At 37.3% G+C, this 26,752-nt stretch overlaps 1 long non-coding RNA gene and 1 other non-coding gene across 2 annotated transcripts in view; one reads left to right on the top strand and one right to left on the bottom strand.

Annotated features, from left to right (window-relative positions):
- Positions 1–26,752, bottom strand: part of LOC148107131 (uncharacterized) — a 431,471-nt gene that overhangs the window by 104,742 nt on the left and 299,977 nt on the right. The gene's annotated exons all lie outside the window — the stretch shown is intronic.
- Positions 19,615–19,721, top strand: LOC123794295 (U6 spliceosomal RNA). The gene has a single exon (XR_006780174.1). It is a non-coding gene; the product is annotated as a U6 spliceosomal RNA (small nuclear RNA).

Raw genomic sequence — 26,752 nt, 5'->3', positions numbered from 1 at the left:
TTCAGAGAAACTTGGGAGCAAACTCCTTATTCCACTCCACTTGAAGGGTCATAGACCCACAGGATACCATAGAAGGTAAGGATGAGGCACGAGAGGAAAATTCAAAGTGTCAGAACTCCGCCTCTCCCTACACAGCCCAAAAGCTACCCCACAGTCAGAATGCCCAACATCACCTCAGAGATGGAAGGTTTACCCTGAATAAATTAAACTGAGAGGATCTAAACTCAGGACCTCAAGAACATTTGGCTTGAAAGAGGGGTTGTGTCTCAAGATTGGAATCTGGGGATTCAGGAGAAATCTGCATATTGAATGCTAAGACCCTGACTCCATTCCTCTAGTCCAATTTTAAGAAGGCTGATATACAGAATTACACTCTTTAGGCAAGGGCCCAAATGACTTCAGGAGGGAAACATTCTCCAGGTATTGATACTGGAGGTTGCCAAAGTGAAAATTCCAGCTTGTCATATGCAATCACCCTGTGGTTAAACTCATTTGTCAAGAGGACCTGCTTTCCCACACAGAGCTCCCAAGCAATATTCAATAACATTCCCAAAGATGAACAAAGAACAAATGTCACCGGACTTTTGTGAAAATCTTCAAAATTGAACGCAAAGACCAAAACAAATAATTTTTCATAGTGACTGTCTGCAAAGAACCAGAAAATACTTCAATATGCAATTCTGTATTCTTTGGATATGGTTTCAGTGAATGTGTATTTGTTTAGTTTAAAATTTGAGATGTATATAACTACCCAAAAGAAATCTACTTTTGTTCTTTTGCCTGGATGACCACAAAGGCAGAGAGAGGCAAGTCAAGCTTCAGGAAAGAAGTTCTCTACATACTTCTAGGGCCAGACACTGCACACTCTCTAGCATCTGTCAGAATTTGAGATCTCACAGAAATCCACTGACTCCAAAACCACCACAATTCAGTCCCTTGGCTATTTCGTAACATACCAATTAGTACACCATATTTCCTTTCTCTGTGCAGCAGATGGTGTCAGAGACAGTTTGCAAGACTTCTGCCTTCCAGAAAGATTTGATTCAGCTTGATTAGCTTCATGAATTGCTTATCAAGGGACAAAATGAAGACAAAAAGGATATTATGACTAGACTTTCCAGTTGGTGAACATACAGTAATCAAATTATTCCAACCAGTCGTATAGTATTTTCCTACATGCACATGGAATGTTCCACAGTAGAATAGCCAGATTAACCATCCCTGTGGGAACAGGAAGCCTATGCTCAATTTATTACGACTCTGAGTTGATTTTTACTAACAACACTGACGTTATAAAACAAATCATAAAATATTGGAATATTATACCTGATCTGATTCAGTAAGCCTTTTAAAATACAGTCGGCCCTTGAACAGCACAGGTTTAAATAGTGTGATATATGCAGATTTTTTTTACATTACTCATGGTTTTCTTCATAACATTTTCTTTTCTCTAGGTTACTTAATTGTAAGAATACAGTATATAATATATATAACACACAAAATTGTGTTAATCAACTGTTTCATTATCAGTAAGGCATCCAGTCAACACAGGCTAGTAGTAGTTAGGTTTTTGGGGAGACAAAAGTTACATATGGATTTTTTTACTATTTTTTACCTAACCCCTGCATTGTTCAAGGATCAATAGTAATTTATAATTGGAAAGTGAAATTGCATTTGTATCAGTTAAAAATAAGCATCTACATATATTCTGAATATTAACAATTTGACTTTTAGATTCCTATATTAGGTAGGGTAGGCTAATTGCTATAAATTTCAAATTCAAATATGTATAACAGAAATAAAATAAAATAAAATTTTTTCTTGCTCAAAACCCAAGGTGACCAGTGACCAGATGGGCAGCTTTCTCCCAAGTGGTGACTTAAGGATACAGTGTCCTTCCTTCTTGTGGCTATGCAATCTGTAATGTGTGGCTTTCAGAGTCACAGGGCTTATCTGCAATGTGCTACAGAAGAGGGAAAGGCCTAGAGTGTCATGCATAGTTATAGTGTCTCTAAAATTGCCAAAACTGAGATATTTTAGAGAGTAGAAACACCACTTGACAACAACAAGTGTAACCCATAAGTGTCCTACACACATTGAGATAATGATAACCCTATGTGTGGCAGATTTTATGGACTAGGCCTGGAGTGGTGTACTTCACTTCTGCTCATATCCTACTTTATCATAAGACCACACCCAATTGCAAGGTAGACTGAGAAATATGGACTTGGCAAGTCCCCAGGAGGGGAAGGATATAGGCTTGATCAAAGCAAATCGGCCAGCCTGTTTTTGGTATTTTTTTTTCTTTTTTTTCCCCATACTTAAGTCCATACCAAATGTTCTACATAAAAAGATGCATTCATTCCATAGTGTTGAGAAAAAATCCTTGTCCTATGGAGCTTATATTCTAGTGTGGGAAGTAGTAATAAACAAATAAATGAAAAGTACAGTGTCAGGTAGTTATATAATCCATGAAATAAAAAATAAGTCAGGAAAAGGGTAAAAAGTAAATAAGGAACTGTTTAGAGAGTAGAGTCAGGGAGAACCTCACGGTGATGTGGAGCAGATACTTGAATGAAGCATAAGGAGGTGTTTGAGTATTTGAGTGAAGAGCTTTGTAAGCAGAAGCAATGAAAATAATATATATTTTTATAAAGGTGTCAAATTACTCAGTCAAAAATTATTCTCCTTTGTGTTTTAGATAAATCTAATAAATAGTGAATCATGACTATCACTACCTACTATGTCATATTTTTTCAGAAATCCTTAAAATGGTACTTCATTTTTCAGCCTTTCTGAGAAATTATAACTGAAAATTTTCATACAATTAATGTTTTCTTCTTTAAGCACAAAATTATATTCTTTTAAATCCCTATAGTAAACTCACTACAATAAAGAACACTGTTCCCCCGACCCCCAGATTTCTAAAAGAAATAACCGATGACATTTTATACTCTATTACTTCCAATTGTAAATAACAGAAATCCAACTCAAATTAGTCCATGCAAATGAGGCAGTTGTATTGGCCCACTGGACTATGCAAAGTCTTGATTCAGAAATTTTTTTTCTCTATCAAGACTTTTTCTGCATTCCTCATTTAGTTTCTGCCTGACCTCATTTCTCTTATTTGAGATGACTTCCTCCAAGACTGTGGAGGAAGAATAAAGTGGCTTACACTATCAGCTATCCCAAAGGAACTAGAAGACCTCTCACTCCCTGTGCATAACACAAGGAAGCATTCTTTTTTTTTTTTAAGATTTTATTTATATATTTGGCAGAGAGAAAAAGAGAGAGAGAGGGAGAACAAGCACAAGCAAGGGGGAGCAGCAGGCAGAGGGAGAGGGAGAAGCAGGATCCCCACTAAGCAAAGAGCCCAACTCGGGGTCCAATCCCAGGACCCTGAGATCATGACCTGAACTGAAGGCAGACACTTAACCAACTGAGCCAACCATGCACCCCCACAAGGGAGCGTTCTGGTTGGCTTTACTGGAGTCACATGCCTACCCCACACTGGGTGGTGACATGTCCATCTGCTGAGAAGTGGCTGAGAACTAGTTTCCCAACAGAAGGGAAATGCTATTAACAGAAGACGGGGAAAATATTTCTGGACAGACCGAAACAACAAATGCCCACCCCAGCCATCATTACAAATGCTGATCATTATAAGAAAGGTACCAAATATTAAGTACTATGTACTGTGCAGCACAAGTGTCAGAATCAGGTGGACTTGAGTATGAACACTGGTTCCACAGATTACTAGCTGTGTGACTCTGGTCAGATTGATAAACTTCTTTATGTTTAGTTTCTTCACCTGTTAAATTTTCACAATAATAGTACCTATCCCATAGTTCTTGGTACAAATTAAAAGAACATTTGGTTTGTGCTCAATAAATGACTGTATCCTTTTAATTTCACATGTTTTTCAATGAACTTTCACAATAGTCCTATGAAACAAGTATTAATAGCTCCAATTATATAGAAATTGAGGCTCAAAGACATCAGTGTCTGTGCCCAAAGTAACATACCTGGTAAGTGGCAGATCTGGAATTGGGTTCAAATCCCATGTCTGCAGGATTCCAAAGTCCATCCTCTTTCTACCAGGCTTCATTGTCTTAATCATTACACAACACTTTGAAATAGTCTTCAGAGATTACTGAAGTACAGAAAGTTATTTTTCCCTAATTTAAATGAGATCCTCCTTGTCCTCTTTACATTGGATTTTCATGCCTTCAACCTGGTGATCTATCAGTTCCTGTTACTGTCCGTGAGCTGTGACCACTTTGAACAGAGAAAGCAAGTTCACTGTAGACAAGTGACACCAGAAATTATACATTTGAAGACTCATTTTATTAGGTTACTTTTTTTGTTGTTTTATCTTAAACCAGAGTTTAGAGACCTAAATTTAAAGCCCTATTTTAGTATCTGAGTCTTGGTTTCATCATTCATACATTTGAGATATCATCTACTTACAGAGTTGTATTGGTGTTTAAATGATATAGAGTATATAAAAGTGTTTTCTAAGGTATAAAATGCTAAATAAATATCAGACATGTTATTAATACTACAGTTGAGAATAAAATTTTTTAAAAGATTTTATATATTTATTCGACAGAGACAGAGACAGCCAGCGAGAGAGGGAACACAAGCAGGGGGAGTGGGAGAGGAAGAAGCAGGCTCATAGCTGAGGAGCCTGATGTGGGGCTCAATCCCATAATGCCGGGATCACGCCCTGAGCCGAAGGCAGACACTTAACCGCTGTGATGCCCAGGTGCCTCGAGAATAAAAATTTTTTATCAGTTCCTTAAATCTTAGTATGATCAGGTTTCAGATCCTATACAAAGAGTAGCTTCAGAAGTAGAAAGAGCCTGGGTCCTGAACATGTAAGACAGGGAAAGGAAAGTAAGCTCCACAGTAAAGAAAAGGCAACGAAAAGGAAGTCTGAAGACAGCAGAAGACAGGAAATCCTTCATAGTTCTGCCTATGGCCCTAGCAGTGCCTATTCCCCTATATATAAAACACAAATACTCAATTATGCAGGGTTAAGAGAGTAAGGTCCTCTCCAGCACTCTCACACAAATTTAACTAAACTACAGATAATTTTCTTAAAATGTGCAAGTTCAGAAACAATTTATAGTATATATTAAAATATCCATTTCAACAGGTGAACTTTGTACATTTGCAAATGAAGAAATTAACACCAATAAATTGCTTTGGATACAGTATTGTCACTTGTGTGCTATATTAATTTACTGCACTAATTAACTTACTGTCTCACACCAAATCAACATGCCCTCTCTGGGATGAACTCATATTAAAATAGACTATGTATGACTTGCCTCAACTCTTTATAAAAATATTCCTCAACATACAGACAGGCATTTCCAAGAATTTGTGTATGGTGCAAAAATTTCCATTATGTGAACTATTACTCCAGTATATATGATACCATTTAATTTTAGCATGTCTAATTTTATTGCTATCAGTCCTATGTTTGAACCTCTCTTTTTTACTTGTATTTTTTGTTTGCAGGAAGTAAAGACATACCGAAACTACTACCTATATCAAGTGTGGTATAGTAGAAAAGCAGAAATCTCACAGAATTGAAGAATAAGATATACTGTAGCCAAGGCTCATGGGAACAGAAAAGGGACTAGAGATAAGATGCTTTTTCTATCTCTTAGAAATCACAGGGTTTCTCTGATCTGTGCTTCTCTTTTTCATGGCGTCTCCACTTTGTTCTACACCTATGTTCCATTCTTCCCCTCTTTCAACTTACTTATCCAAGTTATAGCTCAGTATGGCTACCTCAGCTGAATTTCTATGACCTTTCATCTCAAGTGCCTGTGACAAACTAACTGCAAAGTCTTAGTTCAAATTCTTTGAAAGTCTGATTGGTTCAACCCATTCTAACTGATTAGTTTTCCTTGGGATAGTTTGTTCCATATCCAACCAGTTATGGCCAGGAGAAAATGTGCTACAAAAGTTGATCTTCAACAAAGGTTGTAAACAGAACCAGCTCATTTATAAGACAGTTTGAGAACCTTCCAATTTCAAAAAGCAGGATAAATTTAGAACTTCTTTCTTCACCTCTTACAAGTTACTTAAAGGAAACAAGAAAAATAAGAAATAGAAATGAATATTGATATTCAATGAAAATCAAAGACAACTAAAATTCACAAATCAAAACATAGATTAAATATTAACAGCATTAAGGATTATATAGGAGTTCATAACAATGAATACCTGGTGTTGATCTCAGAAAATCAAGATATTCAAGATTAAAGACTCTTTTTTTCAGCTAAAAACTAAAATCCCTTATTTCCAAAAATGGAAAGGCTGAATAGACTGGCAGGATGAGTTTTCACGGAAGCAATTTGGTTTTGAGAACAAACAGACAGTTCTAGGAAAGGAAACACATAAACAAGACACTTTTGCAGGAATTTATCAGTTGGTGAGCCTTAAGGGAAAAAAGAAACAGTATTAATAGCCCCACAGCTTTGTGTCCCCTTTGGTTGGAAAAACCTCAAGGACAAAATAACCCACATACAAATCCCTAGGCAACAGAGAAAGTTCCTATGAGCCTACAACCCAGCTTTGACATATTCCCTACATAAATACCCTGTAAGTAGCTGGTCTGGGAAGAACTTCACTTATTCCAAGATGAGCAGTCAGAAAGGACGCAGCATAGATATTTACAAAGACAGTACATGAGAAAAATAATAGAAGAGGGGAAAAAACTAAAAAAGTTACTCATGAGAAAAATGTTTCCCTGGAGCAAATAAAAATTATAACCAAATGTGGTTATAATAAATGTGGTTATAATCATAAATATGCCTAAATAACAATAAAGGAAATAGAGAGGAGTTAAGATGGCGGAGGAGTAGGGGACCCCTTTTTCAGCCGGTCCCCTGAGTCGAGCTGGATAGGTACCAGACCAGCCTAAATAACCACGGAACCAGCCTGAGACACAGGATGATGCATCTGGATCTCTACAAATGAACATCTCCAGCGCTGAGTATTGAGGTACGAAGAGGGGAGCTGTAAACCGTGCACGGAAGATAAACGGAAGGGGGAGGGAGCCGCCGCGTTTGGGCGCCGGGAAAGGGCAGCCACCTGCACAGGGGAGCGGGCGGACTCACAGAGGGCACCCGCGAGAGAGCGGACTGAGACCGGTGAGCCGTGAACGCGCGCCACCAGGCATCTCCCGGAACACCGGAATCCCGGTGTGCTCAGGGGATCCAGACTGAGACCGGGAACTCCCGGAGCGCGCGCGGGGCGGCTGGCGGCTGGCGGGCCACCTGCACGGGGGAGCGGGCGGACTCGCGGTCGGCACCCGCGAAACAGCAGACTGAGACCCTGAACCGGGTGCTCGCGCCACCAGGCTTCTCACAAACTCCGGAATCGAGGTGTGCTCACCGGGCATAGACTGAGACCGGGAGACCCGGGAGCCTGCGGGGCGGCCGGTGGCTGGCGGCATTAGAAACACAAAGGACAGAGACGCGCCGGCCCTGGAAGTGAGGGCAGGGACGCCGGGTGTGGGGCGCACATCCCGGGACGCTGCAGGGTTGAGCAGCACCAACAGTAATAGAGTTAAAGTGGCCAGAACATCAGTGGAGAACGGGCCGCAATCCCTCTGTTCTGCGACAATGCAGCCTCTGCTGCTCTGACCCTCAGAAGAGGCATAGCCGGCCGCCAGGGAAAGCCGCCAGAGAACAAAAGCCTGGAAATACCGGCCCAGAGAGCGCCCATCCCCATCCTCCCTCGCAGGGGACACGGAGACTCTAACCAAACAGGGTTGCCTGAGTATCGGCGCAGCAGGCCCCTCCCCCAGAAGGCAGGCTGAAAAATCAAGAAGCCCACAACCCGAGGCGCCTGGGTGGCGCTGTCGTTGGGTGCCTGTCTTCGGCTTAGGGCGTGATCCCAGCGTTCCGGAAAGGAGTCCCTCATCGGGCTCCTCCGCTGGGAGCCTGCTTCTTCCTCTCTCACTCCCCTGCTTCTGCTTCGTTCTTGCTGACTGTATGTCTCCCTCTCTCAGATAAGTAAATAAATAAAATCTTTAAAGAAGAAGCCCACATCTCTAAGATCCCTATAAAACAAGGGGCACGGCCTGGGACCCAGTCAATAATTTTGGGCTCTGGAAACCCCGCAACCTCTCTTCATCAGAATGACAAGAAGGAGAAGCCCCCCCCAGCAAAGAAAAGACAGTGAGTCAGTGGCCTCTGCCACAGAAGTAACGGATATGGATGTAACCAAATTATCAGAAATGGAATTCAGAGTAACAATGGTCAAGATAATGAGTAGACTTGAAAAAAGTATTCAGGAAAATATTACTGAGAATATAGAATCCCTAAGGGCGGAAATGAGAGCGAATTTGACAGAAATTAAAAATTCTATGAGCCAAATGCAGGCAAAACTAGAGGCTCTGACGGCCAGGGTCACGGAAGCGGAGGAAAGGGTTAGTGAATTGGAGGATGGGTTAATAGAGGAAAAAATAAAAATAGAAGATGGTCTTAAAAAAATCCACGCCCACGAATGTTGGCTACGGGAGATTACTGACTCAACGAAACGATCCAATGTTAGAATCATCGGCATCCCCGAGGGGGTGGAGAAAAACAGAGGCCTAGAAGAGATATTTGAACAAATTGTAGCTGAAAACTTCCCTAATCTAGCAAGGGAAACAAAAATTCGTGTCCAAGAGGCAGAGAGGACCCCTCCCAAGCTCAACCATGACAGACCTACACCACGTCACGTCATAGTGCAATTCGCAAATATGAGATCCAAGGATACAGTATTGAAAGCGGCCAGGGCAAAGAAATTTCTCACGTACCAAGGCAAAGGCATCAGAATTACGTCAGACCTGTCTACACAGACCTGGAATGAGAGAAAGGGTTGGGGGAGCATTTTTAAAGCTCTTTCAGAGAAAAACATGCAGCCAAGGATCCTTTATCCAGCAAGGCTGTCATTCAGAATTGATGGAGAAATAAAGACATTTCAGAATCGACAGTCACTAGCCAATTTCGTAACCACGAAACCAGCCCTACAGGAGGTATTACGGGGGGTTCTATAAAAGTAAAAAGGCCCCAAGAGTGATACAAAACAGAAAGACACAGCCAATACAAACAAAGACTTTACTGACAACATGGCAGAATTAAAAGCATATCTCTCAGTACTCAGCCTGAACATTAATGGTTTAAATTCTTGCTTCAAACGCCACAGGGTTGCAGATTGGATAAAAAGAAATGACCCATCCATTTGCTGTCTACAAGAGACTCATTTCGAACCCAAAGATGCATTCAGACTGAGAGTAAGGGGATGGAGTACCATCTTTCACGCAAATGGACCTCAAAAGAAAGCTGGGGTAGCAATTCTCATATCAGATAAATTGGATTTTAAACTACAGACTATAGTTAGAGATGCAGAAGGGCACTATATTATTCTTAAAAGAAGTATTCAACAAGTGGATATGACAATTATAAATATATATGCCCCCAACAGGGGAGCAGCAAGATACACAAGCCAACTCTTAACCAGAATAAAGAGACATATAGATAAAAATACATTAATAGTAGGGGACCTCAACACTCCACTCTCAGAAATAGACAGAACACCCTGGCAAAAACTAAGCAAAGAATCAAAGGCTTTGAATGCCATACTCGACGAGTTGGACCTCTTAGATATATATAGAACACTACACCCCAGAACCAAAGAATACTCATTCTATTCTAATGCCCATGGAACATTTTCAAGAATAGACCATGTTCTGGGACACAAAACAGGTCTCAGCCGATACCAAAAGATTGAAATTATCCCCTGCATATTCTCAGACCACAACGCTCTGAAATTGGAACTCAACCACAAGGAAAAATTTGGAAGAAACTCAAACACTTGGAGACTAAGAACCATCCTGCTCAGGAATGACTCGATAAACCAGGAAATCAAAAATCAAATTAAACAATTTATGGAGACCAATGAGAATGAAAATACAACAGTCCAAAACGTATGGGATACTGCAAAGGCAGTCCTAAGGGGGAAATATATAGCCATCCAAGCCTCATTCAAAAGAATAGAAAAATCTAAAATGCAGTTTTTATATTCTCACCTCAAGAAGCTGGAACAGCAACAGAGGGACAGGCCTAATCCACGCACGAGGAAGCAGTTGACCAAAATTAAAGCTGAAATCAATCAAGCAGAAACCAGAAGTACAGTAGAGCAGATCAACAGGACTAGAAGCTGGTTCTTGGAGAGAATCAATAAAATTGACAGACCACTGGCAAGACTTATCCAAAAGAAAAGAGAAAGGACCCAGATTATTAAAATTATGAATGAAAAAGGAGAGGTCACGACGAACACCATTGAAATTGGAAGGATTATTAGAAATTTTTATCAACAGCTATATGCCAATAAACTAAGCAATCTGGAAGAGATGGAATCCTTCCTGGAAACCTATAAACTACCAAGATTGAAACAGGAAGAAATTGATTTCTTAAACAGGCCAATTAATTATGAAGAAATTGAGTCAGTGATAAACAACCTTCCAAATAACAAAACTCCAAGCCCGGACGGTTTTCCTGGGGAATTCTACCAAACATTCAAAGAAGAAATAATACCTATTCTCCTAAAGCTATTTCAAAAAATAGAAACAGAAGGAAAGCTACCAAACTCATTCTATGAGGCCAATATTACCTTGATCCCCAAACCAGGCAAAGACCCCCTCAAAAAGGAGAATTACAGACCGATTTCCCTAATGAATATGGACGCCAAAATCCTCAACAAGATACTTGCTAATAGAATCCAACAGTTCATTAAAAGGATTATCCACCACGATCAAGTGGGATTCATACCTGGGATGCAAGCGTGGTTCAATATTCGCAAATCAATCAGCGTGATACATCATATCAACAAGAAAAGACTCAAGAACCATATGATCCTCTCAATCGATGCCGAAAAAGCATTTGACAAAATACAGCATCCTTTCCTGATTAAAACCCTTCAGAGTGTAGGAATAGAAGGTACATTTCTCAATCTCATAAAAGCCATCTATGAAAAGCCTACTGCAAATATTATTCTCAATGGGGAAAAGCTGGAAGCCTTTCCCTTAAGATCAGGAACACGACAAGGATGCCCACTCTCGCCACTATTATTCAACATAGTACTAGAAGTCCTTGCAACAGCAATCAGACAACAAAAAGGGATCAAAGGTATTCAAATCGGCAAAGAAGAAGTCAAAATGTCTCTCTTTGCAGACGACATGATACTCTATATGGAAAACCCAAAAGAAGCCACTCCCAAACTATTAGAAGTTATAGAGCAATTCAGTAACGTGGCGGGATACAAAATCAATGCTCAGAAATCAGTTGCATTTCTGTACACGAATAACGAGAACGAAGAGAGAAATTAGGGAATCCATCCCATTTACAATAGCACCAAAAACCATACGTTACCTTGGAATTAACTTAACCAGAGACGTAAAGGACCTTTATTCTAGAAACTATAAATCACTCTTGAAAGACATTGAGGAAGACATAAAAAGATGGAAAGATATTCCATGCTCATGGATCGGAAGAATTAACATAGTTAAAATGTCCATGCTACCCAGAGCAATCTACACTTTCAATGCTATCCCAATCAAAATACCGAGAACGTTTTTCAAAGAACTGGAACAAATAGTCCTTAAATTTGTATGGAACCAGAAAAGACCCCGAATCTCCAAGGAACTGTTGAAAAGGAAAAACAAAGCTGGGGGCATCACAATGCTGTACTACAAAGCTGTGATCACAAAGACAGCATGGTACTGGCACAAAAACAGACACATAGACCAATGGAACAGAATAGAGAGCCCAGAAATGGACCCTCAGCTCTTTGGGCAACTAATATTTGATAAAGCAGGAAAACACATCCGGTGGGAAAAAGACAGTCTCTTCAATAAATGGTGCTGGGAAAACTGGACAGCTACATGCAAAAGAATGAAACTTGACCACTATCTCACACCATACACAAAAATAAACTCCAAATGGATGAAAGACCTCGATGTGAGACAGGAATCCATCAAAATTCTAGAGGAGAACATAGGCAGCAACCTCTATGACATCGGCCAAAGCAACCTTTTTCATGACACATCCCCAAAGGCAAGAGAAACAAAAGATAAAATGAATTTATGGGACTTCATCAAGATTAAAAGTTTCTGCACATCCAAGGAAACAGTCAGAAAAACTAAGAGGCAGCCCACGGAATGGGAGAATATATTTGCAAATGACACTACAGATAAAGGACTGGTATCCAAGATCTACAAAGAACTTCTCAAACTCAATACACGAGAAACAAATAAACAAATCATAAAATGGGCAGAAGATATGAACAGACACTTTTCCAATGAAGACATACAAATGGCTAACAGACACATGAAAAAATGTTCGAAATCATTAGCCATCAAGGAAATTCAAATCAAAACCACACTGAGATACCACCTTACGCCAGTTAGAATGGCAAAAATAGACAAGGCAAGAAACAACAATTGTTGGAGAGGATGTGGAGAAAGGGGATCCCTCCTACATTGTTGGTGGGAATGCAAGTTGGTACAGCCACTCTGGAAAACCGTGTGGAGGTCCCTTAAAAAGTTAAAAATTGAGCTACCCTATGATCCAGCCATTGCACTACTGGGTGTTTACCCCAAAGATACAGACGTAGTGAAGAGAAGGGCCATATGCACCCCAATGTTCATAGCAGCAATGTCCACAATAGCTAAATCGTGGAAGGAGCCGAGATGCCCTGCAACAGATGACTGGATTAAGAAGTTGTGGTCCATATATACAATGGAATATTACTCAGCAATCAGAAAGAATGAGTTCTCAACATTTGCTACAACATGGACGGCACTGGAGGAGATAATGCTTAGTGAAATAAGTCAAGCAGAGAAAGACAACTATCATATGATTTCTCTCATCTATGGAACATAAGAACTAGAATGATCAGTAGGGGAAGAAAGGGATAAAGAAAGGGGGGGTAATCAGAAGGGGGAATGAAACATGAGAGACTATGGACTATGAGAAACAAACTGAGGGCTACAGAGGGGAGGGGGGTGGGGGAATGGGATAGACCGGTGATGGGTAGTAAGGAGGGCACATATTGCATGGTGCACTGGGTGTTATACGCAACTAATGAATCATCGAGCTTTACATCGAAAACCGGGGATGTACTGTATGGTGACTAACATAATATAATAAAAAATCATTATTAAAAAAAAAAACAATAAAGGAAATAGAGTACAAGTTTAAGAAAAATATATCAAGATGAAAGGTAAATAAAAATATGATTTATGTTATTTGTGCCTAGGATCAAATATACAATTTAAAGCTGATAAAATAAGTATGAGTTATTAACATATACAAATATGGTGACAGAGAAAGGAAGGGGATGGCAAAAAATAGATTAATCTCATTGATCAAAGTTAGAAATCAATAGAAACTATCTAAAAAACAGAATTGAAAGAATTATATCAAAGTGTGGTTTTAAGGAAACTAACATAACAAAAAGATAAATCTTTCAATTTAAAAAATAAACACACCCTCAAAATAAAGAAAATGCAGATCTGATCATGAAAGAGCATCTCAAAAATTAAGGCTAAGATATATAGATTATAAAACTATAAAAAAAGACAGATGTAATACTAAACACATTTCCTATAATTATAAATGCAAAAGACTAAGTTTATCTATTAAAAGAAAAGTATTTTCAAAAAATCAGGAAAGACAAAAAATTTTGTTATATATAAGACATATTTCAAAAAAGTATTTTGGAATGTCAGAAAATAAAAGGCTATGCAAGGTAAATGCAAATAATTTAGTATTAAACAAGATTTAATTCAGAGCAAAAAAGACTTAAATGAAATTTTAAAAGATGGTATTATTCTGAAAGAACACAATTTGCAATGAATGTAACTTAAAAATATTTGCGTATCAAATAAAATAGTATCAGCTTACATAAAGCAAAAGTGACAAGTACACAAAGAAAAAATTGAGAGCAACATATTAACAGCAAGCTTCAATTCACCTTTCTTAGTCCATGATAGATCAAATGGACAATCTTCATTGATAAAAATAACAATTAACTAGGTAGATTTGAATAATATATATTGTCTTTTGTATTCTGAAAAACAGAGCTGCAATTTAAAAGGTCAACATTATCCTGATACTAGAATCAAACAAGGACATCACAAGAAAAGAAAACTACAGGCCAATATCCCTGATAAACATAAATGCAAAAATACTCAATAAAATACTAGCAAACTAAATTCAATAATGTATTAAAAGGATCATACATCATGACCAAGTGGGATTTATTCCAAGGATGCAAAGATATGTCAATATCCACAATTCAATCAATGTGATATGCCACATTAACAAAATAGAGGATAAAAATAATATAATCATCTTGGGGTTCCCCAGGTGTCTCAATCAGTTGAGCATTCAACTCTTGATTTTGGCTCAGGTCATGATCTCAGGGTCCCGAAATTGGCTCCGTGCTCAATGGAGGAGTCTGCTTGTCCCTCTCCCTCTGCCCCTCCCTTTCCTTCCTCCCCAGCTTGTTCACGCTCTTTCTCCCTAAAATAGGTAAATAAATAAAACCTTTATTAAAAAAATCATATGATCATCTCAATATATGTAGAAAAGGCTTTTGACAAAATTCAACATCTATTTATACTTTTTTAAAAAAGCTCAACAAAGTGAATATGAAGAAAACATACCTCAAAATAGTAAAGGCCATACATGACAAGCTTACGGATAACAGCATACCCAACACTGAAAAGCTGAAAGCTTTTTCTCAAAATCAGAAACAAAACAAGGATGCCTACTCTCACCATGTTTTGTTTGTTTGTTTCAAGTTTTTATTTAAATTCTAGTTAGTTAACATATAGTTTAGTATTGGTTTCAGGAGTAGAATTTAGTGATTCATCGCTTACATGCTTATCACAACAAGTACCCTCCTTAATACCCATCACCCATTTAGCTCATCCCCCACCGACCTCCCCTCACCAATTTTATTCAACATAGTTCTGAAAATTCTGGCTGGACAATTTAAACAATAAAAAGAAATAAAAGATATTAAAACTAGAAGGGAAGAAGTAATGATATTATATACAGAAAGTCCTAAAGACTCGATCAAGATGCTGTCAGAACAAAAAATTAATTCAGTAAAGTTGCAGGACACAAAATCAATATGCAAAAATCAGTTGCATTTCTGTATACTACTAACAAACTATCAGAATGAGAAATTTAAATATATATATATATAGATCCCATTTACAACTGCTTCAAAAAGAGTAGAATACCCAGGAATAAATCTAACAAAGGATATGAAAGACCTATACATTAATAAAGACCTATACATTAATTGATAATTAATGAAAAAAATTGAGAAAGACAGAAATAAATGGAAAGATATTCCACACTCATGGATTGGAAGAATTAATATTGTTAAAATGTTCAACTACCCAAAGCAATCTACAGATTCATTCCATTAGAATGAACACTTGTAACTAACATAATGTTATATGTTAATTATATCTCAATAAAAAAATGAAATAATAGTCATTATGTGCTAACATTAATAATTTTTTTTTAAAAAGTAAACAGCAACTTATATTCCAAAAACAAAAAAAATAATTACTGAGAATAGTACCATTGTTTTACATTTTTGCAAAATTTCTTTAATATTGGCCTAATGTAAGATAGCTGAAATCTCATATCTGCGTCTGCATTCAATCTGTTACATGTCACATAGCCTCAGAAGAATTCATGTATATATCCATAAAAGAAAAAAAGTGAAAAAGAAAAACTGTATTAGTAGTATCATGAATACAGGTTTGTTTAATTTTTATTTTTTTATTATTAATATATAATGTATTATTTGTTTCAGGGGTACAGGTCTGTGATTCATCAGTCTTACACAATTCAAGCACTCACCATAGCACATACCCTCCCCAATGTCCATCACCCAGCCACCCCATCCCTCCCACACCCCTCCACTCCAGCAACCCTCAGTTTGTTTCCTGAGGTTAAGAGTCTGTTATGGTTTGTCTCCCTCTCTGGTTTTGTCTTGTTTCATTTTTTCCTCTCTTCCCCTATGATCCTCTGCCTTGTTTCTCAAACCCCACATATCAGTGAGATTATATGATAATTGTCTTTTTCTGATTGACTTATTTCGCTTAGCATAATACCCTCTAGTTCCATCCACGCTGTTGCAAATGGCAAGATTTCATTTTTTGATGGCTGCATAATATTCCAGTGTGTGTGTGTGTGTGTGTGTGTGTGTGTGTGTGTGTGCGCGCGCGCGCGTGTTTGAGCTCATCTCACATCTTCTTTATTCATCTGTCAGTGGACATCTGGGCATCTGGGCTCTTTACATAGTTGGGCTATTGGGGACACTGCTGCTATAAACATTGGGGTACAGCTGTACCCTCAGATCATTACATTTGTTTCTTTGGGTTAAATACCCAGTAGTGCAATTGCTGGGTTATAGGGTATCTCTTTTTTCAACTTTTTGAGGAACCTCCATACTGTTTTCTAGAGTGGCTGCACCAGCTTGCATTCCCACCTACAGTGTAGGAGGGTTCCCCTTTCTCCTCTTCCTCACCAATGTCTGTCATCTTGACCCAACAAACCACTTAAAAGGGACACCAGTGGTCTCAAGACCACACCTACAGAACCACTCTTCTTAGAATTGCTCTCTTTGCCACAACCCTCCTCACCACAATCATTCCAGAGAGGTAAAGACCTAGCAGAGTAATTTCTGCTGTATGACTCTCTCCATGTGTCCACAGATGACTAGTTGAGTGGTAGAGAAGGAACCCAAGAAGACTCAAACCATCTTTCTCCCTAAAGACGTTATAATTAAGATAGAAGGATAATTAGTCCTTTGCCCGGCTGGATTTGTAATATACAAACACAAGACTGTGTGGCAGCGATTTACAGCACATCATGTAGATTGTACAGAAAGAAAAAAAAAAGTCACTCTGAAGAGAGAAAACAGTAAGGCAAAGGATTGAGTGAAGTAGAAGCCAGAATCAGATAATTTGGTAATGCTGATAATTTGGCATCACCTGGTCCACGTGCCTATGGCCTTCCTGCTTTTTACTATAATCAACACCTTGGCATTCCAATAATAATGTTCCATTCTCTGTTGGTCTCATCACGTTGGTTTCTGACACCAAGCAGAAACCTAATACTTAACGGTTTACTTAATGAATTAAATGGCATCTCTTCTAGAAATGGGATGTAGATATTTATTTTTATGGTTAACATGGATCTTTCAAAATGTTTTCTAAATATAACTAATATCTGTTGAATATAACTTCACTTGCCTTGAACTGTGCGAGTTTTTCATAAACATTATCATTTAATTCACACGACAATCCAACAATGAAAATAATGATCTTCATTTTTCAGATATGGGAGATAAAGTTCAGGAATATTGCTTGAAATTGCATGGTTTACAAATCACACAGATGGAATATTTAACTTCAAAGTCCATACTTTCTCCTGCAAATCATGTCGAACTCATGGTTTGTATAACTTAAATATTAAACTCAGTTGAAGAAAATCAATCAAATAAAAACAAAACACACAAAATCTCAAGTAAATAACAGTCTACATGCCCATCTTCTCAACCATTCTGTCTCCTTGCACAGAGTCTGAATAATGCCAAGGATTCAATAAATATTTTTTTTTATTTACAAATACAGGAAGTGAATTTGACTTATTGCTGAGAAATCATAAATGTGACCAGGTAAAAAGGGAGCATACTGAAATTTCCAGACAACTTTTTCCATTGGGCAAACTCTTGCTTCCCTCATCAAAAAATATAAATGATCATAATAAAATTCCTTCACTCTTCATTAGCATTTATATCTAAATGTATTCCCTGATCATAGCTCTTGAGAAGAAAAACATGAAATACTGTTCAGATTCTATTAAAATTTGTTGAAAATATTTTATACGAAGTGATATACTAGAAAGTTTACATATATCATTTCATTTGATCCTCTTTACAAAGGAGGAGAGTAAAGTGTACACGTAATGGGTAAATGTCCTTGGATTACTATGTCAATAACTGTAAGTTCAAAATTAGAGCCCAGATCTGCTAAATTCTGTGTGATTTTCTTCACAGCTGTGTCTTCCAAAGTGGGGTCTATGTACCCAAGAAGTATACAAGATCATTTACTAGCATGAAAAGAAATTATTAAAAGGTCTATTTATATATGTTATAAATAGAAATGTATAGTATAAATTCTATGCTATATATTATATATAATTTTAATTCTTATTTTTGCTTTATGACTTATAAATTATATGAGTATAGTAAACAAGTGTATGACTTATACATAAATATATATGCATTGAGGAAATATAAGCAAAAATATTTGTTGATGGGGGTCATAGTAAAAAACTACACTATACCACACCGCCTTTCTATGACATGTCATTCTATTCAAAGCACACAATATACACACACCCACACACACAATTAAAGGAAGATACTTTATAAGATCTTTGTTTATAGCCAGCAGATGCTAAAACTTGACATAGACTGACCTTGTTCTGCCCCTCATAGGTGTTAGCTAGGAAATCCTCCACCTGGACGCCCGAACTCTAGACCTTTCTTCTGGGAGCTTTTATAATCCAGGCTACCAGATCTTCATGAACTTAGGTTTCTAGCTTCTCCATTAATAGGTCAAAAATTGTTCAAAGAGGGCTGGCTGGGACTCCAATAAACACGATGTATGATATCAGGAATAAAAGAAAGTTTAAAGAAATAGATCACTTACTTCAGATATTTTAGAACTCTTTCCAAGTCTTCCCTATCAAACTAATTTGAAACAAATTCCAAAATTAAATTTAAAAGTATTGAGAATCAGTAGGAGATTTTCAGAACCTTTAAAAAACATTCCAGCATAAACATAGCAGCTGATTAAAGCCAGTTCCTTAAGCCCTACTTGTTAAAAAAAAAAATGGCCAGTTACAAAGCAGAACCTAAGTAAATGACAAGAAATCAATTTAAAGGAAGTAAAAGAGGGGCGCCTGGGTGGCTCAGTCATTAAGTGGCTGCCTTCTGCTCAGGCCATGATCCCAGGGTCCTGGGATTGAGCCCCACATCGGGCTCCCTGCTCGGCAGGAAGCCTGCTTCTCCCTCTCACATTGCCCTTGCTTGTGTTCCCTCTCTCGCTGTCTCTCTTTGTCAAATAAATAAATAAAATATTTAAAAAAAAATTAAATAAAGGAAGTAAAACAGGCAGCAGAATATTATCAGAAAAAAATTAAAGAGATATGAAGGAAAAAGTAAAATCTTATGTCCGTTCATACTGAATAGCCTATTCATAATAGCAGATTCTTCCAAGGCTAAGAAGGGAAAGCACTGTTGAGGGGAAGCTTCTCAGTTTAAGCCATCCTAGAATATAAGACCACAATTAATGCTGATAGTGTAAACAGGTAAGACATTGGAAAAGGTAAGACTAAAGCCCAGTAGGCCAATTTGGGGATCCAACAATGCCAAACCTCCAAAAACCTAATTATCACTTTCTTATATCCACTGCTATCACAAGGCAATAAAATAAAGCCAGTAATGCTTGCTTTGTCAGCATATATACTAAAACTGAAATGATACAAAAAAGATTATTATAACCTCTCTGCAAGGATGACATACAAATTCTTAAAATGTTTCATATTTTTCTAATTTTTTCAAAAAGGAATTCAAGAGGGATGAATCAGGAACTAATGGATTAATTACATACAAGGGTTAAGTGGGAACAGAGTGGAAGGGATTGTGGAGAGGGTGATGACTCTTTTCTGAATATTTATTATATGTAGTTTTGACATTGAATCATGTTGTTTTACATACTCAAAAAAATAAAATTTAAAACACTAGGAAAATAAAACCTCAAGTAACAGAGAAATTATGATGTAACTATATCCCAAATTAAAAAAAAAAAGCATAACTACATTGAAGGGAAAAAATAGAACTAACCTGAGTAACTTTGGAACACAGTACTTTGACTATATATGCTGAGTCTGAAGCCAAAAAGACTGTAAACAAATAATAGAACTCTATTTAGAGGATCTATTTTTGATGGTAGTATGAGTTTACAATTCTGAAACTACCCTTCATGTATTGTAGGACTGAGCAAATGATTAAATATTTAGAGGATTAATAAGCTAGATTTCTTACTGCTGGAGAAAGGAATTACAAATATGGAAAGAAGAAGGCTAGAATGAATTCCATAGTACTGAATTGCAATGAGAGTAATTAGTATAAATTCATGGGTTTAAATGGATGGATGAATGGATGACAGATGATAGATGATAGATAGCTAGATAGCTAGATGATAGGTAGATAGATGATAGATAGATAGATAGATAGATAGATAGATAGATAGATAATGATAGATAAGAAAAGTGGATAGAGCTATATTTATATTTTTTTTAGCCCTGCCTGTTGAGATCCCAGAAGGAAAGATACCAGCAGCAATGAACACGTCCTAAATCCTGATTTTGGTTTCTAATATACCATCTCCTCTTAAAAAGAACTGGCCTCATTGGAAATATAGCTGACTCTTAGTGTTAAGGCAGGGAAAGTTAAAAGTGAAACTGGAACATCTTATAGCTCCAGAAAGTAAAACTGTACTAAAAAAAAAAGATGATGGAGGTAAGCCAAAAAGAAGACATAGGTGCCAGTTTGAAGGGTTTCCACTCACTAAATATGAAATAAATTGAGTATTCAAATAATGGTAGTAATAGAATATTCATAAGATAAAAAAAAATCTATGAATCTATACTTCCATAAAAAACAAATGAAAAGGTAAATTAATGGGAGAAGGAAAAATGTTTCCTTATATTATGGCTAGCAAATGGAGAGAAAATAACAGTTATAAAATTACTATTTGGCAATTATAGCTTGTCTAAATATAGCCAATTGTCCTTCAGAAAGCCTGATGAGGATAAACATCAAATTAGTGGCTCCCAGATGGGTAGGATAACAAGAGCTACTTGTTTAGCAGATAAATCAGCAGATAAATCAGCAATTGATACGTTGCACAAGAGCATTGCTTCTGTGGTGATCTCAGAAATATGAGCTTATACTTCCATAACTGATACTTCTTCAGAATTTAATAACTTCTAATATGACATTGATCACATCATCATTTTTCTATCAGATTACCTGAATGTCTCAAATCCCCTTTGCTTCTATAGCACCCCCAAATCATAAATCATGTGTCTACTATATGGTAAGTGTTTACCATTTTCCTTTCACCAGTATACAGGCTCAACTCAAAGTTATTAGTTTTGCCGGTTGGGAAAATAGAGCATTAGGCAATGGAGTTGATAGGATGGCTGCACATTCCAGGATGAATACTTGTCCTGTACAGGAAATATCTGCCATTTTCAAGAAAAAGCCATTTATAAACAACACTGAATCAGAATTCATTAAAGAAGTATTTGTAAGGGCAGTCCTGGACATACCTCCTGAGTTATAGCTAAACAGTTATGTAATATTTCCCTTTATCTGGAAGGATTAAGATTTACACAATGTTAAATTGTGATATAAGAAGCAAAAAGTAGGAAGACTTTGTAAGCAGTAGAATAAATGACAGAGAAATGATTAAAGTTGCCTAGAAGCAACAGAGACTGCACAGTACCATGGCTGAAATTACAAAGGAGATTGTAAATGCCATATGGGCATAGCCAAAGAGTCATTTGCTACCATGGTAATGGAGATCACTGAACTTTAAAGCATTTACTGGCCTCACAAGGAGTATCTGTTCTCTAGCTAATACATTCTGCTGTTTCTGGTTAACGCTTCAAGGCAAATAGGGGGAGGAAATCTCTTTAAAAAGCTGATTGGGTTTCAAAGAATAAAAAAATAAGTCTGAGTTTTTATTTATTTAACTTTGGCTACATCATACTTGAAGCTGATTTACATGAAATTTTCTAAACTACAGTAATGGGATTTTATTTTTTCTGTAATAATTATTTTTGCTTGGATTTAAGGAATTAGCAGGTGCTTTCATGCTATCATGCAGCTGTTATCTAGAAAGGACATTGAAGTGATGATTTGTGCCAAAAGAGATAGAACACTTTATGATCAGCCCTTCTCTGGAGGAGCAGAATGATGAAAAGGAGGGATAATAAATCCTGACCTGACCACCCAGCCTCCTGACAGTAGTACAGACCTAATTGTTACTAAAACAACTATTCAAGGTGCCATGATCCTGAAATGCGCACCTCGCTTAAACAGCAACCACAACAAAACACTGTAGTATGGAAATGAGTACTTCTTGTACACAATAACAAATCACTTTCTAGAAAATCCCAAAACAGGCAGCTCAATACTTATCCAGTGCCTAACTAACCTGATCAGCCCAAATAGCACAGCCAATCAGCAGCACTCAGATACTTTGATTTCCTGACACGGGATAGGGGCTGTATCCTTTCCCCGAGCCTCAACCCTAGAGCTTAGCTTCTGCTTTAGATTAGATTCCCTGCTTAACTCTCCATTTGGTCCAAGAATCTTTAACTTTGTTCTTTAACATAATAAAGGAAATAGCTTTGTGGAAGATAAAATCAAACAGAAAAGAAACATTTGTGAAAAAAAATCAGCTTTTACTAATCTGCAATTTGTTGTGATTTCTTTTTTACTGTAAATAAATATATATTTTTGTACTTAATTTTACGTTCATAATTTTTAATTATTTTTCTTCGAGGTAGTCTCCAAAACTGAATAAATTTCAGGTCTCAGAAACCTGGAGCCGTTGGCTATAATTCTGGTACATTTGAAAGTGATGGTTTGACATTGGTTTCCCATGGGTTCAAATATAGTGAGGATGTCTGGATTCAGATGTTATTTTATCTGTGAGATCTTCCTCTGAGGACAATTTCTTAGAGCTGAATAGATAATATCTAGTCACACCAATCGCTTCCACTTTATAGTCCTAGGAAACTTACCTGAACAAATTAATATATATGCCCTCTTTTTTTTTTTTAAGATTTATTTATTTATTTTAGAGGGGGAGAGAGAGAGCGTGAGAACAAGTGCAAGCATGTGAGAGTGGGGGGCAGGGGCAGAGGGAGAGAGAGAATCCCAAGCAGACTCCCTTCTGAGAGTGGGGCCTGACTCGGAGCTTGATCCTAGGACCCCCATATCATGACCGGAGCTGAAATCAAGAGCTGGATGCTTAACCGACTGAGCCACCCAGACACTCGTACACCCTCTTTCTAAGGAAAAGATGTATACCTTAGTGTGCAGCCCCTTTTCATCCTGGCTACCAGACTTTCTCATAAAATGTAACTCTAATTAGTTTATCTCAAAGGCCTATTTATATTAATTCCTTTTATGCTAACTCTGTTTTAACTTGCGTTATTTCATTTTATTTATATAATATTAAAACCTATCAACCCATCTTCCTGAATGTTTGCAAAATTGAACTCCATAATAAATAAGCATTCCTCCAAACCCAAAATAGAAAAAAGGAGTCACTAACTGATCGGTTTTTATTTGCAGGTCAATATCAAAGAGTTACCTTTATAATTACCATGTATCCATCCATCCATCTTTGATAAATACATCTTAATGCCTACTATATATCAATTACCAGCAAGTGAAAAGAATATTCTCCTAGCATTAGTCAAGAGATCAAGAGAACCTTTAAAAAGATATCCTTTTTAAAATCTGTATCATCTATAGAACACAGCGCTGAGATTTAAACATAGTGACTACTCAATAAATATCTGTGGGTTTACTATAACTTAACATTTCAACACAGAAAAAAAACATCTTATATCCAAAAATACTTGATGTGAATCCTAGGTCTGACACTTAGGAAAACCATTTGATACCTGTGTGTCTCCAGCTCTCCAATTATAAAATGGGATGACAGTTCTCCTCTACCTATCTAGTGAGATTTCTGTGAAATTGTGACACTGAAATATCTGAACAAGTGCTAAGCCAAGGGTGTGGTAGAATTGACAATACATGGTCCCTCCTTATAATCTAGTTGGAAAGACAGAAATGCATGACAACTACCATGATGGAGGACTCTGCATAGTACAGTAGACTAAAGTGTCTATGTCTGCCCTTGGAATCTGTCAGGGTTAAGAGAAGTACCTTTGAAGGGAGACTTATAGCAAGAATTTATCAGATCAAAAGGAAAGGCAGGGCATTCCAGGCAGAGGAAATCATTCCTGCAAAACATAGTGGTATGAGAATCTGTGACATGTTTGCAAATTATACATAGTTCATAATATGGGAAAGCATAAATGGGGAAAAGGTGAAGTAGAGCACAAATTAGGAAAGAAGTAGAAGGTAATAGGAATGGATAAACAGACAAGGTGAAATCATAAAAACTAACATTGTACACTATGCAAGAGTTTGGATTCCACCAGTTGGGCCATGGGACACCACTCAAAGTTCTGGATGAAGAAAAGACTACAGATATGCTTACTAGAAAGACCTTTCTGATCCCAGAAATCCTTTCTCCCAGAAATCCTCTCTCCATCTTTCAAGCAAAGTTTACTGCCAGATTCACCCCAACTCTTGTCTCCCAAGACCAGTACTTGCCTACTATTACTCTACCAGTGCTATGTACCTTCAATTATACCTTTCATCCCACTACAACATTATATTATAAGACAAACTAAACAAGTTTGACCTTAGGAAAAGCACATTGGTCTGATAAATTCACATATAGCAATGATGGTATTAGTAGCTAACATTTACTGAGTGTAGCTAGGTGTGATATACTATGCTAAGCATTTTACATGTACCATTTCATTTAATCTACAAAATAAATGTACAATTATAGTGATGATTATTGTCACCATTTACAAAGGAAGGGGAAAGATTAGGGAACTTTCAAATCTGCCCAAGCTCACACACCAAGCAAATAGCTAAGTTCAACCTCAAACCCAGGGGCATCTGACACCAACACTCTTACCATCCCACATATGGGACACAGAAATGACAAGATGGACATTGCCCCAAGTATTTTGATACTAAAGAAAACAGAGCTACATCCGTTTTTTGGTTGATAAAGCCTGAGATGCCAAGGTAACATGCATTTTCTAAATTTTCCACCATTAACTGTGTAATTAGAAAAAAATTAGCAAAAAGTTATTCATTTGCTAACAATGCATATTCAAAACAAACATACTAGAAACTGTACAATATGATACAATCACAAAAATGCATTCTTTCGGGGCACCTGGCTGGCTCAGTTGGTAGAGTATGAGACTCTCAATCTCAGGGTTGTGAGTTCAAGCCCCACATTGAGTGTAGAGATTACTTAAAAACAGAAAAAATCTTTTTAAAATGCTCTCTTTTGATAGTATAAAACTGATCACCGAGTCACACTACCATGAAATTTTATCAACAAAAAGACACTGGCTTAGCTTATGGATGAATGAAAGGAAATGTGACTCAAAAAATCTAAAATTGTGAACATTTAAATATTCATGTTGATTTAGGAACAGAATAAATGTTTCTTAGTATTTATTTATACCTCAGTGGTTCCAAAATCAAGATCTTGGGGTGTTGACAAAATTTTAGTCAAAAAGATAAAATCAATAAATGAGAAAAATGGAACAAAGAAAACAGCATTTTTTTCCCAGCAGATTTGAATCCGTAGTTATCCTGCTTAGTTTAATATGAAAATGAAATTGCAGTCTCTAAGAATATACAAAGAGTAATAGGCAGGATTCTCAGATGCTCATCCTATGATCCCTACCCTGGGTGTACATACCTTGTATAATCCTCTCCCCTTGAGTATGGGACTGTGAATATGATGGATTTTACTCCTTTGATTAAGTGAACTATTATGATTAAACTGAAGGGATTTTTCATACTAATTAAGATCACAAATTAGTTCATTTTGGGTTAAAAAAAGGGAGATTATTCTGTATTGCAATATCAATGTGATGGGACAGAAGGTAGTACACTTGTGGTGAACATAGCATAATGTATACTTGTCAGGTTACTAAATTGTACACCTGTAACATTGTGTCAACTATACTCAAATAAAAAAGAAAGAAAGAAAAACAAAAGGGAGATTATCTTTGATGGGCCTGACCTAATCAGGTGAACCTTTTTTAAGGGACTAAGACCTTCCAGAAGGAAGAAATTTAAAGCATGATAAACTCTCTTTCTGGCTTTGAAGTGGTCCTCCAAGAGCCACATAGCTAGTACCTGAGAGCATCCCATAAGAACTGAGAATAGTTCCTTCCCAATAGCTAGCAAGAAACTGGGGACCTCAATCCTACAGCTGCAAGGAACTGAGTGAGCCTGGAAGAAGACTAGGGTCTCACACAGGACCAGCCTCAGCCTGACCAACACATTGACTGCAGTCTTTCAAGATCCTGAGCAAAAAATCCAGCCACCACATGCCCAGACTTCTGACATATAAAACTGGAAGATAATAAACAGACAAAAATTATTTTAAGCCACTATGTTGTGGGAATTTGTTATACAGCAATAGAAAACTGATACACTAAGGCAGGGGTATAACCCACCACATGCTAAACGCATAAAAAACTGACACCAGTACCCAACTGGCCTCTGACACCAATACCCAACAAAACATAGAACAAATTGCCCTCAGGTAATCCAGAGCAAACCATGTACATAAAAGAATATACACCCCTAAAGAAATCTTACATAATCTGAGATTTTTAGGTTTTGCACTTTCACCAATGCAATAAAAAAGACAATGCCT

The sequence above is a fragment of the Ursus americanus genome, chromosome 35 (genome assembly GCF_024610735.1).
Source record: "Ursus americanus isolate L20-20 chromosome 35, mUrsAme1.1.p, whole genome shotgun sequence".
Lineage (NCBI taxonomy): Eukaryota > Metazoa > Chordata > Mammalia > Carnivora > Ursidae > Ursus > Ursus americanus.
The sequence above is the reverse complement of the archived record's forward strand: the minus strand, read 5'-3'. Positions and strand labels throughout refer to the sequence as shown.